The 15,498-nt window shown below is 45.2% G+C and overlaps 1 protein-coding gene across 1 annotated transcript in view; it reads right to left on the reverse strand.

The window, feature by feature from the left end:
- THSD7B (thrombospondin type 1 domain containing 7B) overlaps positions 1 to 9,427 on the reverse strand; it is a 310,428-nt gene extending 301,001 nt beyond the window's left edge. The window contains exon 1 of the mRNA XM_071562679.1: positions 9,346 to 9,427. The gene's annotated coding sequence lies outside the window, so the exon portion shown is untranslated. The remainder of the gene's footprint in view (positions 1 to 9,345) is intronic.
- Positions 9,428 to 15,498: the final 6,071 nt, after the last annotated feature.

A 15,498-nucleotide genomic window follows, 5' to 3' on the forward strand; every position in this document is an offset into this window, starting at 1 on the left:
TAAGGCACCACATCTTTTTTAATCAGTCAGTAACGTTAAAACATCACCTGGGAGAATGGAGCATAACTTGCAAAGACAGTGGCTCAAACCTGAAGTTTGCAAAGATGAAAAATCAAAGTGTGGCATCATTTTGGCTGCCAGAAAAATCCAGCAGAGACTTTTAAAAAATTGTAAAAATTAAAAAAGGTTCTCTGCACTGGATGGCCCAAGGCAAGCCCATGTGTACAGCAACATCCAGCCCTGCTGTGAGTGTTCCTCGAGGCTTGACCCTGCACAGTGGGACAGAAAGCATCAAACACAGCACACAGCTGAGGTCATGCCATGATGCTCAGACACTCAGGGAACACCCCAGTTAACAGCAGTTTGATCTTATTTTGGAGCAACAAGAGAAAAAACCTGCCCCACCTCCACTGTTTGAGTCTTGCTGTATCATCACTTACAGGCATTAATATTGCTCTCCTCCTTAGGCAAGTCCTGAAAGACTCTGATCCTTTATATCCTTTAAAGGGAGCAATTAATGCTGCTATTCAAAGTTTCTGACCTTTAGCTCTCAGTCCCAGGAGTGTTATTCAGATTTTTCTTTTCAAGCTTAGCAGAAAATAGTAACTATCTGCATCTTCCTAAAGGCAGACAGGCATTAATCCTATCCTCAAATTGGAGTCCATTTTGGAAAAGTTAATTCCCAGATTTAACACCTCCAAATGCATTCCTCTGCAGAATCAGATGCTTTCAAATTCTGTCCTTCCAAATTACTTCAGTTTAGGTTCTGCCTTCCAGAGGCATTTTGGCAGATCACTTTGAACATGTTTGCATTGCTCATCCTTTCTGCAATAAGTTTTGCATCCCATCCTGCATTCCCCCTCATCACCCTCTGCAGGAGGAGGACTCTTGCTATGAGTATTTGCAGTGAAGCCACTGCCAAGTTCCATTTTCTTTATTCCAGCTAACACCACTTCCCACTCAACCTTCCTGTCCCACTTTTTTCCCCACAGTTTCTTACTCAGCTGCCCTGTTGCTTCTTCCAGGATTATTCACGAGCATCCCAGAACCAAAAAAACATATCTACTACTTGTTGTCTTCATTTAATTTGTACTTTCAAACTGTCAACCACAGAGGCTGATTTGACATCTAGAAAACCAAGAGAGTATGTCATGTTCAGAACCACCACATGAAGTGTCTTGCATTTTCTTTTCAAAGACTAATTAACATATGTGGTCTTTTACAAGGTGTCAAACACCTCACACACACCCCCTGGAAACAAAAAAACAAAAATAAACAAACAAAACAAACCCCACAAATAAATCCTATTCCTCTCCATTCCTCTCTCAAAAAAAAATCAAATCTAATAATTCTAGCCCATCAATACCTTTCAGCTTTAAACCTTCGGTGACAAGAAAGTCGTTGCAGCTCATCTGGAAGACTCACAAGCTGGTATTTCTCCAGACCCAGAGAGAGGGTATTGCACAGCCAAGACTCTTCCAAATAGCCAGGAGAAAAAGCTGCCCCTGCTTAACCAGAGAGCGAGACAGGCTCAGCCAGAGCTGCACAGGGAAAGGGCAATCAACCTGACAGTAAAAGTAATTAGGGTTATACTTCCTGCCAAAATTAGACAGGATATACAACAAACCAATTTGACGGGATATGTTACCATTGATATTCCTCAATATATAAAAGGGGTTGGGGATCGGCTTTTTGAAGGGTGGGAGTAGAGATTTACATATTTTAAGGGAAAAAACAAATCCTGACATACTTCCATCACTTCTGTCTCCACCCTGTTTGTTCATTAAAGTTTCTCCTCTCCCTTCTAGTTCCTATTTCCATCAGTCACAGTGACACAAAACATCCTCTTTTTGTTGCAGCTCTCACTAAAATTAAACTCTAATAATGTCTCTTTCTCAGGTCTTTTCTTCCCTCCTTGTCATTCAGAGGCTTCGGGTCATTTGCTTTCTGAACACATTTCCAGTCCAAGTCTGTTCCTCAACACCAGCTCACTTCCCTGCCTCTCCTCTTTCCACTGGCACTCACCAAAATTCCTTCCCATCACATCACAGCTCCATTCCCAGCTGCCACCATCTCCTGGTTCTCACTCTCACATCCCTTCTCTCAACACCGATTTTCATCATCTTTGCAAACATTCCAGTATGAGCAATTTTCTGTCCTTTTAAACACATTCTACTGTTCACCTTTCTATAAACTACCCTCTCCCTGTCAACTTGCAAAGCTTCTCTCTACCTGCTCATTCCCAGGTTTGCTCCAGAGCAACACTGTCCCAAGCACATTTCACTTGATCATTTCTGTAGCCTGACCAAACACCTCACACCCATTTCACTCATCCCTGTGTTCAGTAAAACAAGACAAAATAATAACGTACTGTCACAACCTCTGCAAAGAAATCCTCCCCCACCAAATTCAACTCTCAAGCTCCAGAGACACCAAAAAGAAATCTAGAAATGAGATGGCCTAACAAAAGCCTCATAAAATAACTTATATGAGAGCTACTCTATCCAATGTATGTGTTTAAGAGGATCACAGAATGGTTTGGGTTGGAAAGGACCTTAATGACCATCTTGTTCCAACTCCTGCCGTGGGCAGGGACACCTTCCACTAGACCAGGTTGTTCAGAGCATCATCCAGCCTGGTCTTAATATCCAATTCAGACTTGTTACTGAAGAAAAAGAGAGAATCATTCCTAGTTCCACACCAAAAAGTAACAGGAAGACAACAATCCTCAATGGTCTCAGTGTTGGACCTAGAGATGATGTGGCTTCTCTGTGAAATGAAAAAAAAATAAAAAATGAAAAAAGAAAACATACAAAAACCCCCACACCTCCCTTCCCCCCCAAAAAAAAAGAACTGAACTAGGATATCCTTACTTTCTTTTTGCTTCTGCTTGAAAACAACACTAAAGCTTTTATTTAAAGCCAAGCTTTATTCCTGAAAAATGATGGCTTCATTTGGGGGAAATTTCACCTTCTGCTTATTTTGTTTCAATTTCCAAAATTTTACTTAAAAATACATCACAATGTTTAGACAAATTCACCGAGTTCCCAAATCATTTGACTTCTGAAACAGTGACCTTTCACCAGCAACATGCTCTCCATGGACCAAACCTGTGCCCTTCCCAATGGCAAGCTCTGGTTGTCCCATTTTCTGCAGCACCTGAACCTTCCACTAAAGTACTTGAACTGGAAAGAAATCTAGGCCAGGCAGAGGTGTTTACGACTTTTTTTTGATGGAAAGTTTAAAAATTACTTTACCCCAAGAAGTAAGTCTTTAACTGGACTTGTCTTTGCTATTGCAGCAAACACTGAGCATATTGCTGTTCATCTCCTGACAAATTACTCTCTGGGAGAATACAAATCATCCGTGCTGAGCTTCAGCAAGGCTCTGGAACAGAGCTCTGTTTCAACCCACCAGAGACAGAAAGCCAGCCACAAAACAGACTCCATCCCAGTGGAAAGCCTCCCTTGCTCATAAACACGAGTTTTAATCCCATTCATTAACAGCTGAACTGCACTCACCTTTATCGTGCTACATCTTCAGGTTGCTCCCCCATCCATTACAGTTTGTGCTCTGGGTGTATTCTCAGTTTTATTAACTGTAATTTAATTCAGTACATATTCCCACACAGGACGGGTGATTTTCCTGACTGTTTCAAAACATTTCAGAAGATGGAGCGCAGATAAATTTTTAAACAGCAAAACAAGACACACACAGATTGAAAACAAGAGCCACAAGTAGGAATCCTGCTGCGTGTTTCTGTTGGGGTGGGTTTGTAAAATAAAGTTTGCCATAACTGTCAAGCCTCCCACCACCTCAGGGTTTTTTTCATACCACACACTAAAAACTGATGCTCCATAAACTGCACCTCATTGCTGGGGACAGTGGCAATCACAGAGACCGCTGGTATCTCCTTGGCTGGGGCGGTACATATCATGCTTACTACAGAGAGCTAAAATTAATTACACAATCTGAAATATTTGCAGCTTACAGCTCTCCAAAGTGTCTCAGAGGGCATGTTAATGCCCAGGAGTCACCACTCCCACACTGCAGCACCCTCAGCCTCTCTGCTCTGCTCTTCACTCAGATCAATTCTGCAATGAAAACCCAGCAATCCAGTTAAAAAAGGGGCTTAAGCAAAGATAAAAAAGTCTCTCTGAAGACTCAACACCACTGTCCTATTATACACATACAAAAAAAATTATTTTTTTAATATGTATGTATGTATGGCCAAACTTTGCGAACGAAGATTTGGGAAGGGCTGTCCCCACGTGGGTGTGCCCTTCCAGCCTGCGCAGTGGATTTTAGGTGAGGCTCAGCGTGCGCAGAACTGGCCCCACCGTTTAAGTCCTGAGGTTCATCTGCCACGGCTGAGCAAGCTTGGACAGTGCCAGTGAAGTCCTCAGGACTAGAACCTACAGCACCCGGCATTTCCCAGGAGGTCTCCCGTCCAAGTACTAATCCAGGGCTGACCCTGCTGAGCTTCCGAGATCCCACAATGTGCTACGGGAAGTTCTGCCCCCCACAAAGCCCTGCTGAAGAGGCAGCAGACAGACAGAACCCCACTCTGCTCTCACCATGTGCTGAAACAAGGCCAATGTGAATTACCAGCTCTTGGGGAGATGGGCCAGAAACAGCCACAACTACACCCAAGGACGGAGGAGATTGTTTCATTTATCTTTCTTCTGGAGGGCTATGCCAGTCTGACAGAGCCAAATGGCACATGGTGTTCTGTGCATCCCTGACAAGCTCAAGACAGACAAGGAGTACCCCCTCACTAGCAAGCCTGGCCCCAGAAGTTTGCCACATTAAGTTGGACTACCTCCAACCTCTCAAAAACACCCACTATTCACTACCAGAATATCCCTTTCCTGCACAAACATATTTTCTGTTTAAGCAACTGAGTCAGAAAGGTGACTACTTCTCCATATACTAATAGTTTTTAAGTAGTTCTAAATGTTCATTTCCTTGATAAAGCCATTTATTTGCCACCCTTTCAGGTCACATCACCTCAGCTGAAACACTTTTCATACATTCCTGCACTGCAACTGGGCTTGCACATTCTGGTTTTTATTTGCTTTCTTGGTGGTCCTTGAACCTCCTTCCTCACCCATTCCACACACCTTCTCAAAACAGCTCCCTGCTCTGTGAGTGCAGGTGGGGTAGGAAAAAAACCAGTGCCCTTTTAAAGTAGCTACTTTATTTTCAGACACAAATATCAGCAAGATGAGACTCAACAGAAAAGAAAGAGAACGACCAAAAAGCTTTTACAAAAAAAAAAAAATTGAGATTTTGTTTCAATCAGAACAAAAGCTTAACAAATAAAAATCCTAACAGAAAGGAAGCACAACTAAGAGCATTCCCAACAAAAATGATGTAGCATGTCCCTAATACTCGAGCGTTTTAACTAAATACAGCAGAAGTACAAAGGAATGCCTAGAGATGCCTCAATAAGGAGGCATTCAAAGCAGAAAGAGCATTACCAGCATGTTCAGGGTAAGCTTGCTAGTCCAAAGCACAGTATTTTTTTGTTCTTGTGTTTAAAACCAGACTGCAGACAGTGAGCACTTGTGCTCAGACACAGAAGTAGGGTAGGAGAGTTCATCAGTGACTCAGAGGCTGGACCTCTGCAGCCTCACAGGGTGAGCAGAGAAACCTGCCTTCCTTGCAGAGTTTCTGGTTTTAAGAGACCCACACAACTCTCATCCTCTGGCACAATCTCCTGGGTTTTATTTTTTTCACATAAACAGTACTTTACCTACCACAGTGCCTGCTGCTTTATCAGGACTCTGGAAGCAGCTTTGGCTGTGGTGGGAAGCCCAGCTCCCAAAAGGAGCATGGCGGGGTCCAGCATCCTCAGCATCATCCTGGCCTCACCTGTAAATCTCTGCCCCATTTCACACCACACCCTCCCATCCACTTTATTCTACATTTACTTTACTATCCAGGGGCAAATAACAGACAAGTAAAAAATCAACACTTTCAAAGTTTAGGCAAAGAGCTGGAGTGACATGTGGGCAAAACCTCACGGCGTGGAAGGACCCAGCAAACACAGAGCAACGCAGCACAACAGCACAGAGAGTCTGATGCCACGATATCATGAAACTCAAGCACAATGAGGCATGACAGCCCATACACAGCTTCTCAATTTTTCTGGTTCACAAGCAAACCACACAAGCTCTCAGCCCTAGGCAGCAGCAGCAGCATTCCTGATCCTCAGCCACACTGGTAACACAGGAGCCCCTGAACTGCCGCCAGGACAAGATAAATTTTCATTTTCTATTGCATGTAACAAACCACAGAGCAGCTCTGTTTTGTCAAAACAGTGCTTTGTTTCTCACCATACTGAAACAAAACCCCCAAGTTTCAATAAAGTTTCTGAAAACTGACAACCCTACAGATACTTTTTATACACACTTCAGGGCAGTCCACCAGGACAGTTTCCCTCACATAAAAAAATGCCCCCAAAAGTTCCCAAATCCGCCTCTGTGTCAGGAGGCTCCCGCAGACAGGTCTCTGCTTTCCTCCCCTCCAGCCCATCAATAGCATCAAGCCCAGAACAGCACACCCCATTAAAGCACAGCATATACCTCTAATGGAGAATGAAGAACTTACCTCCCTGAACAACAGCCTGCAGGCATTTCCATCACCTCTTTAATCTGCAGCAGCTTCCCTGTTGCTCAGCTTTCAGAACCCCTTTCGGTTAAGGTATGGGGGTGCCAGGGGCGTTGCAGGGCAGGGAAGCAGAGCAGGCACAGGTACTCACTGTGTCAGTGCAGCACTGTCAACCCAGGATAATTTATTTTTTGGTATTTTCTCACTCTTTGCTTACAGCCTGCACAGCCAGATGAGCTCAGTTGCCTTGGACACCTGGATGAAACTGTTCACATCACAGCACATCTTCCACCACGACCCCCATGCCCATCTACCAACAGAATAAGGACATCAAAAGCTTACAAAGTGCAAGCACCACCTGGGTTTTCCACTCCCCAAACCCATTCTTGCACTGCTCCACCTTTGCTGTTATTCAGCACTGAGCTTGGCACAGGGTACCTGCAGCACCTGGCACATCTCACTCGCTCCAGCTCAGGCTCCTCACGGGTTCTCCTCTGCTACCAGCCCCTGGGGCAGTTAGTGCTGTGCCCAAACACAAAAGGACCAAGTGTCTAAAACACGCACAGAGCTCTGAGCGTCAGTGTGAGGACACGTGAGAGACTGAATACTGGTTAGGGAATAAAAACAAAAACCAACACAAATTATACTGAAGTGCAAGGAGACCCAGGGGAATCCTCACTTCTTACTCACACACCCTGGAACTTGTGCCATCAAAGGCAGCTCAAAGCAGCCCGGGTGCCTCCACCAGAGCAGCGTCAGCAAACACGCGGCGGCGCGATCCTTATCGGCACGGCTTTCTAGTGAGGAGATGTCCCTAGAAAGCAGTCACTACAAATACAGTTTTCCTGAATATCATTACTGATCCAGAAGTAATGAAATAGCAGATAATATGGCCCCAGGGTACAAATCAACCACCTACCCTAATGCATACAGATGGAGCTTAACAGCTCTTTTGGTCTTCCATTACCAGAGTGAAATGGGATCTCTAAAACACCATCGTGCCAAAGCAGAAGAGAAAAAAAGTTTACTAATGAGTGGTGTTTCCTTCTGATTCTTCAGAAAATGCTTTTAAATGCTGTAATCTGAAAAAGATTCTGTTTCCATGTACAAAGAAGAGTAAACACAGAACCAAGACAAAAAAGCAGAGTGTACAATCTTCTGCTCTTCCCTGGTGTTCCAGAAAAGGCTTTGCTGAGAATAGCATCTAAATACTTTTTGTAAAAATCAACAATGAAACTTCAATCGCACCAAAGCAACCAGCAAAACTGTCACGACTTACAGCAGGATAGTGCTCCTCTTGTTGATGTTCACAGCAGTCAAAGCAAGTAACTTCCACAATGCTCTAAAACCAGCCCTGCAATATGTAAAGTAGAGGCAGGCACAGATTCTCTCTGCTTTCATCCTCAGGGAAATTTAGCACTTAACACCACGAGCCTATTCCCGCAAAGACACCATATTATTATGAATTCTGAGCTGGTCCCATCCCCACGAACCAGCCCAGCCCACGCACAGCTCCTCACACACAGCCCAGCACACCCACACCTGTGTTCTTTGAGAAGTACCCCTGTACTCCAGCACACCACTCTCATGCCATCTCTTCCACCTTTGATATGGCACTACTTAAATTCCACTGCAATCTTTTCAGAAACTAAAGAGTTCACCACTTTTTTTAATCAGTTTCCTTAAAGTTTGAAGATTTTAGGACACAAGCCGAACAGCCAAGCAACGCACCTGCATGACAGGAGTCACTAACAACAGCAGCTGTCACCACGTCCTCTCACAGCACTTTCAGTGGTACCCAGCTCTAACAGGTTAGAGTTATCCTCCTCACCCGCGCACACAACAAAGACATCCCCTGAATAACTTCTTCCAAAAATTGCATTCTCAGGAAATCAATTCTCTAAGCTGATTTTCTGTTTTCATTCGAGGAATTAACCAACACATTTCAATTATGCGAAAGAGCTGGAGGCAGCGGTCAGCAAGTAGTTTTTATGACCCTCATCTATTCTTTTAAAAACCTTCTCCAGGAATGCTCAGGCTGAACAGGAGCGAGAGGGAGGAGGAAGAAACATGACTACGGAGTGCTCATCATATCTTCACACAAATAAAGTCCAAACTCTATACGGTTTGACCTTGAATGAGTAACAACACACAAAACAAACACAAGGACGAGCACAAATTAAGAATGAACGTTCAAAGTAATGAATGCTTAATGAAGAAGCGTATCAGCGTGCCTTGTTTCAAATCACCGACTGAAGAACGGGCGGAGAGAAAGAGGCAACTCAGACTCACCGCGATGCTGTGACGGGGGTGAGTGAGGATGTGCGGGTTTAGGGGCCACCCCGCACCCCGGGGAGCGCAGACCGAGCGCAGACCGCGCTGCCCGCGGCAGCCGCGCTACTCCAGCGCTACCGGCGGAGCGGAGCTGCCCGCCCCAACTTCACCTGTGCCCGCTGCTCCCGCGGGGACAGCGCCCGGGGGTGCGGGCTGGGATGCGGGCGGGGGCAGCGCCCGGGGATGCGGGAGGGCTCCCGCCCAGCACCGCGCCGGGAGACCCCGCTCGGAGCGCTCCCAAAACCATCGCAACTTCTCCCGCGCGGCGCGGCGGGTCCGTCCGTCCATTCGTCCATCTATCCATCCATCCGTCCGTCCATCCATCCATCCCCGCGCAACCCTCCCGGAGCCAAGCGCCCGGACCCACCCGCTCCCCCGCCAGCGGGGCGGCCGCACCTCATCGCTTCCCGGAGCGCGGCATGGAGCTGCGGCGGTGGGTGTGCGGTGCCGGTGCCGGCGCCGCGGGCGAGCCCGGGCGGGGCGGGACAGGACGGGCAGCGGGGCGGGACGGGCGGTCCGGGCGGTCCCGGCGCGCAGTCCCCGCTCGGCCCCGCGGGCGGCGCGGCCCGGGCGGGGCCAGGGAGGGGGCGGGGCCGGCACAGAGGGGGCGGGGCCGGCACAGAGGGGGCGGGGCCGCCCCGCCCGGCGGGAGCGGCAGCGCGCGCGGCGCCCTCTGCCGGCCGCGCTGAGCGCGCTCCGCGGGCAGAGCGAGTTCCCCCTCAGGTGTCCCGGGAAATGCGCGGTAACCCCACGAAATTAGTCAAGGCTGCGTTTTAATTGTGTGCTCAGCCCGCGGCGAATTGCCAGCGCTGCGCTTTCACCGACTGCCTCGTCCATGCAGCGCTGGGAAGGCTTGCAGTGCTGCCACAGCAATCGCAGGTGATCGCAGGATGTGTTAGGTTGGAAGAGACCTCTGGGATCACCAAGTCCGACCTATAACCAAACACCACCGCGTCAATAGACCACAGCACCAAGTGCCACATCCAGTCTGTCCTTAAACACCTCTAGCGGTGGTTACTCCACCACTTCCCTGGCCAGCCCATTCCAATGTCTAATCATCCTTTCTGTGAAGAAATTCTTTCTTATGTCTAACCCAAACCTCTCTTGGCACAGCTTGAGTCTGTGTCCTCTCATCCTGTCACTTTTTGCCTGGGATAAACCCCATCCTGGCCGTACCCTCTGTCAGGGAGCTATAGAAGTGATGAGGCCTCCCCTGGGCCTCCTTTTATCCAGCCCAAACCCCCCCATTCCCTCGGCCGCTCCTGCTGCTCCAGACTCTTCCCAGCCCCACTGCCCTTCTCGGGGCTCAGTCCAGTCCCTGCCAAAATGAGGGGCCCAGAACCACACAAAGAATCGGTAGCTTTGCCCAAGGAACGCTGACTCCTTTTACTTGCAAACTCATCTAAGTCGTGTTTTCAGAGTTGTAATTGGTGCAAGAGGTCACCAGACTGGCAAAAGTCCTCAATGAAGGAGGGAATATTTATTGATTGCAGGGAGGATACTGAATCTGTGAATCTTTAAAGTGAATGAGCTCAGTTTACTGTATCTGCAATGTTTAAAACCAGGCATTATTCAGCAGAACCTTTTCCTTTGAGACCCACTCATTAATTTTAGGTGTTATTCAGGAAAAATTAATGTATATATCCGGCTCAGCTGGTAACAGGTGACTGTGTGCACAATGGAATTACCTCAATATTTATTCCTGCTTTTCACACAGTTCTTATTTCTGTATTTTTAAAGAAGGTTCACTCTCACACTGTGCTGCATGTGAAACTAATTATAACTATTGAGAATAAGAAATAACCCCACTGTCACAGGGCCAGGAGTTGGACCCTTCCAACTCAGATTACGATTCTCTGAGTCTATAACTCTATGACATAAAGCTGGGATAAATAAGAGACAATCAGGCCCTTTAAGACTAACATATGACCTTTGTACTCACACTGGACCCCAGGGATAACCTATTCAGACTTTGAAAACGAGCCCCCTTGAACATTTGCCATTTAACAAGAACAATGTATATAATGTTTAATGGACATGGTTGCATCACTTACGTTCCTTGGTTTATTTTTTCCTTACAGAAATATTAAATACTGGTAAGTCCTTATGCAAGGATTGTTCACATCATCTACAAACTCCAAATGAAATCAGAACTTTGTTGTGCTGTGTAAAAAAGTCAGTGTTCCTACTTTAGAGAGTTTCTACCTTACATAGGTGAGAGACAGCAGAGTAGAAGTGAAGGCATAGAAATGTCATTATACTTATCATAAGGTATGAAATTTGGATCATGGATTGAAAGATGGGTTTCCTGTCACCATTCCTGTCACCAGGTTCTGCCCTGCCCATTGCTCTCATGAATTATAAAATCATGGACATTTCCTGGAGAAGGAGAGTCCCCCAGAGACTGCACCACAGCTGGTAAGGAATGCTCCAAATTAAGTTTTGCATTATTTGTCAATGTGGAAATGCTTCCCCAAAGACCATTTGTTTTAAGGAGGTTTTTTTTTCTCAGCTGTTTCCCAGGTCAGAGACCCCTACTCCAAACACCCAACAGTGAGTGACAGGGGGCATTGCACCAGCCCCATTTTCACTGTTCTCTTTTTTTCAATGAAAAGTTTTTAAAGGTCTCATTTTTGTCTGATACTGAACAGAAAACACCTCTTGAAATGTCAGGAGTTTTTCACAAGTGACATTAGTTTTTTTGCTGTCTGGCCCTGGACGACACTGTGTTTGCCTCCCTGCAGCCCTCACGCTGTTGTCAGCCAAGAATAGCCACATTTTGCCCCTCACAGTTAATCTGGAGTTGAAGTATCTGGGAAACTGCACTGCTGCAATTTTTAGCTTAATTTACCAATGCAGAGTTTCCATTAATGCAGCTAATCCAGCATCTGGTGTGGGAGCCTGAACTCCTCCCTGCAGCCCCAAGAGCCACACTGGTGAAAAGGGGAGGCAGCACAAGAAGGCAAGAAAAGAGTCCTCACAGTCCTACAGCCATCTCCATCAAACACATTTTGGCTTTGATGCTCTTCCTTGAATTCAAAAATTCCTCAAAATATTTATGGAGGACTGTATATATACCTGAAAGATGTGTAGGTAATTAACATGGAGTGAATATACAAAAAACACATTAGGTAAACCTGGTTTTCTCAATTTGAGTAGAAAGGCTGAAGGATGAGAAGAAGCAGCAGCAACAGGAAAATGTAAGCACAAACATACAATATGAAGGAGCTTGGAACTTGGAGTAACCTCTTAGGCCAGGTTTTAGCCCAGATCACTTGTTGTTTCTTCGTGTTACTGCTATTTGTGATCCTCTTGTGACATGGATCTCGCCTGGTTGGTGGGGCTCAAAGAAAGAAAACTGGTACCCAAGTGCTGGAAGGTTTAAGCCAACACTTGCTTGTGGATGACTGGCTGAGCCTAAGAAGGGAATAACAAAGCTGCTTGAATGACAGCTTGGATCAAGTTCATAATGACCTGGTTTGTACAGGCCAGGTGTTATGTAGATTGGAGCTTGTTATTGTGAAAAATTTTGGCATGGTTTGCGATGCAACAGCCAGTTCCAGCAGAGCTGGGCAGAAAGCCACAGACTCCAGGCAGGTCCATCTTCAGCAAGATGGGCAAAGCAGCCACCTCCTCCTGTACTCCGTACCTCAGGGACCTGAACCAACCTGCCTGCACAGCATCTGGAATAAAGCTCATAAAGGAACAGAGAACAGTTTCAAAACATGGCACTCCAGGCTTAAAAGTGAGGAGGTAAGTTTGCATAAAAACACAGCACCACATTTTTGTCCTTTTCTTAGAGAGAAAAAATTCAGAGCACAATGGGACAAGCCTCCTGCAGCATTAGGGGAAAGGGAGCAAACTATTATAGAATGTCCCTATCAATACATTCTGCATTTTTTGGGTAGTCTCTCATTATACTTTCATAATTCATTTTTTATGTTATTTAAAGTAGTTACTGGAGTAATGCAGATGTAAAGTTGTCAAAATTAGGGCTCACCTATGATTTGTTTTCTCACTCTTTGTCATTAATATGCACACACTATGATTTGTTGCTGAAGTTGGTTGGACTGAAATTTTATTCTTGCTTTAGATGAACATTTTTTAAAAGAGGAACACACAAAAAAACCCCCAAGCAAATTAAGGAAAGTGTCTCGGGTGCAATTTTTGTAATGATAATTAATGTGGAACTTTCAGGATATTTGGGCTCCTTTCACCAAAAATCAGCATTTATTCCTGTGCCCAATGTTAATAAAAGGGAGTTTATAAATCAGAGCAAAGCCAGTTAGATGAATAGATCAGGTTTCCTTTTCTTTATAATGAAGACTTTGTAAATGTAGTGATGATTTTACACTGTACCACAAAAGCCAGTACAGCTGAGGAGAAGGGGGAGAGAAAAAGGAAAATCTGAACTGTATAATCTTTACCACGATGTTATAACTGCAAATAAATGACAGCTTTTTCCATAAGGGAAGCATGGCATTTTTACTCTGGTTGTATCAGCTTTCATGTGGCACCATGGAAAAGCAGAAGAAAGCCAAGCAGATAATGAAAGCCTGACACAATGGATTTGCAGCCCAAAGGCACAGCTTTAGATAAGTGTTACATACAGGACAGGCACAAAGTAGGAGTGGTTCGCTGGGCTTTAATGCCCATGGAAAGGTGGGTTATGAGGAGTTTCTTGAATCTCTCACTGTTCCAGAACTTACACCAAGGTTTAAAAATTATTTTAATAGTCTATTACAAGCTGTGATCACGAGAAACTGAAAAAAGAAATTATCCTCTCATCCTTAGGGGCAGTGCCTCAGAAATCGATGCTAATGAACAGACTGCAGCACAGGGAAGCTTCCGTTTCCCCTGCTGCACCAATTTTGTGCATTCACAAGGGACACTGCAAGTGCCATCATGTGTAATTAGAATCAGGGAAGGGGGGAAAGGATATCATTCATTCACACTTCTCATGGTGTCATTTCTTTGTGGCAGATTTAACACAGATTAAACAGGCATTCAGTTTAATACTAGTCCTATTAAGGACCAAATATAATTTATTTTTAATTATGGAGTTACCAAGACATAAGCATAATTGATGGCAGTCCTGTTGTGAACATATTAGGTGATGACTTCTTCAGTAACGTAAGAAATGCGTACAGGCAGGATATTCATCTGTACTGACACTCTGCTCAGAGCACCCCTCTGAATGGATCCAGCCAGTCTCAGTGTTGGGGCTCAGCCCACCACCCATTGCTGAGCACAACATCCCAAATCCCAGAGTGCATCCCATCTGAACCTGAAGTAACTGATGAACCAGGGTTTGAAATCAATCCTCCTGCTGAGACTGACCAGCACATCAGCCCCCTATCATGCACAACCCACCTGTCCCTTCCTATCCTTCCCCACTCAGGTTCTTCTCTTCGTGTCCCACAAATGGTGTCAACTGTTTCTCAGGGGACACACAGCTCCTCTTTACGTGGCTTTATTATTCATCCACAGGTAGTGGAAGGTGTAAATTTCAAATCAGATCTAAATATCAGGGGAGATTTAACCCCATGGCATCCTTGTCATTCAGTGGCTCCTCTGTCACCTTACAGGGACCCCCTCTCCCTCATCCCTCCTGTTCCCACTCCTCACTGTGTACCATACCACAAGGATAGCACATTAGACAGGAGAAAAAAAAATAGATCAATCAAAACACTGTTCTGATAATGGGAATGAAAGTAGGAAATTTCCTCCCTGGCTGACTGGCCAGCTGCCTTTGCAAACCAAGGGTTTTAGGTGGGCTGGGCTCTGCTTTCTGTACCAAGTAGCCTTGTGACAAACTGCAGCCATGAGGCCAGAGCTGTCCCTTGTGTTTTACTCACTGAAAAAATCTTCCCAAATGGATGTTGATTCTACAGAAGGGAGAGAAGCATTTGAACATGTACATGATTTGCACTCCAGATGCAGTTGGGAAGAGTGGATTTGTGTAGACATCACTGATGGTTATGAAATAATTGTAATGCTTTATCATTTAAATTTAAAAACCAATGTACTACATTCCTTCTCCCAAAGGAGAGGTCAAACTATTTGCACTCTAGATCCTTTTGGGGACACATCCCCTGTCTGCTATGACATCTCCATCAGCAGTGATAGGTGACAATCAGAAAACAAAAACACCACCTGCTTCCCACGAACTTTCTATTTCCAAGGGCTCTTTTCATTGTTCTCAACCCTGGAATCATTTGTCCTGTTCAAATTTCAAGATCATGTTAAGTGTTATTTTTGAGAATGCAGGATCAGACATTTTAATGCCAACAATGGGTTGAAGAAGGAGATATATTTAATGAATAATCACTACAAATTAAAGCACAGACCAGAACTACTACAAAAGACCAATTATCTTGTTGGCTCGAGCCCCTGGAGTTTAAAAACACAATACCCTTGTTAATGTTCAAGGAAACACAATAGTTGTATTTGTGTGTTACAAAAAGTCCTTTTTAAGTACTCTGATTGCAGGTTAAAGAAAAACATGAGTAGAGAACAGCACGAAGCAATGGATCTGCCACCTATTCA

Source organism: Pithys albifrons, chromosome 8, assembly GCF_047495875.1.
Source record: "Pithys albifrons albifrons isolate INPA30051 chromosome 8, PitAlb_v1, whole genome shotgun sequence".
Taxonomy (NCBI): domain Eukaryota; kingdom Metazoa; phylum Chordata; class Aves; order Passeriformes; family Thamnophilidae; genus Pithys; species Pithys albifrons.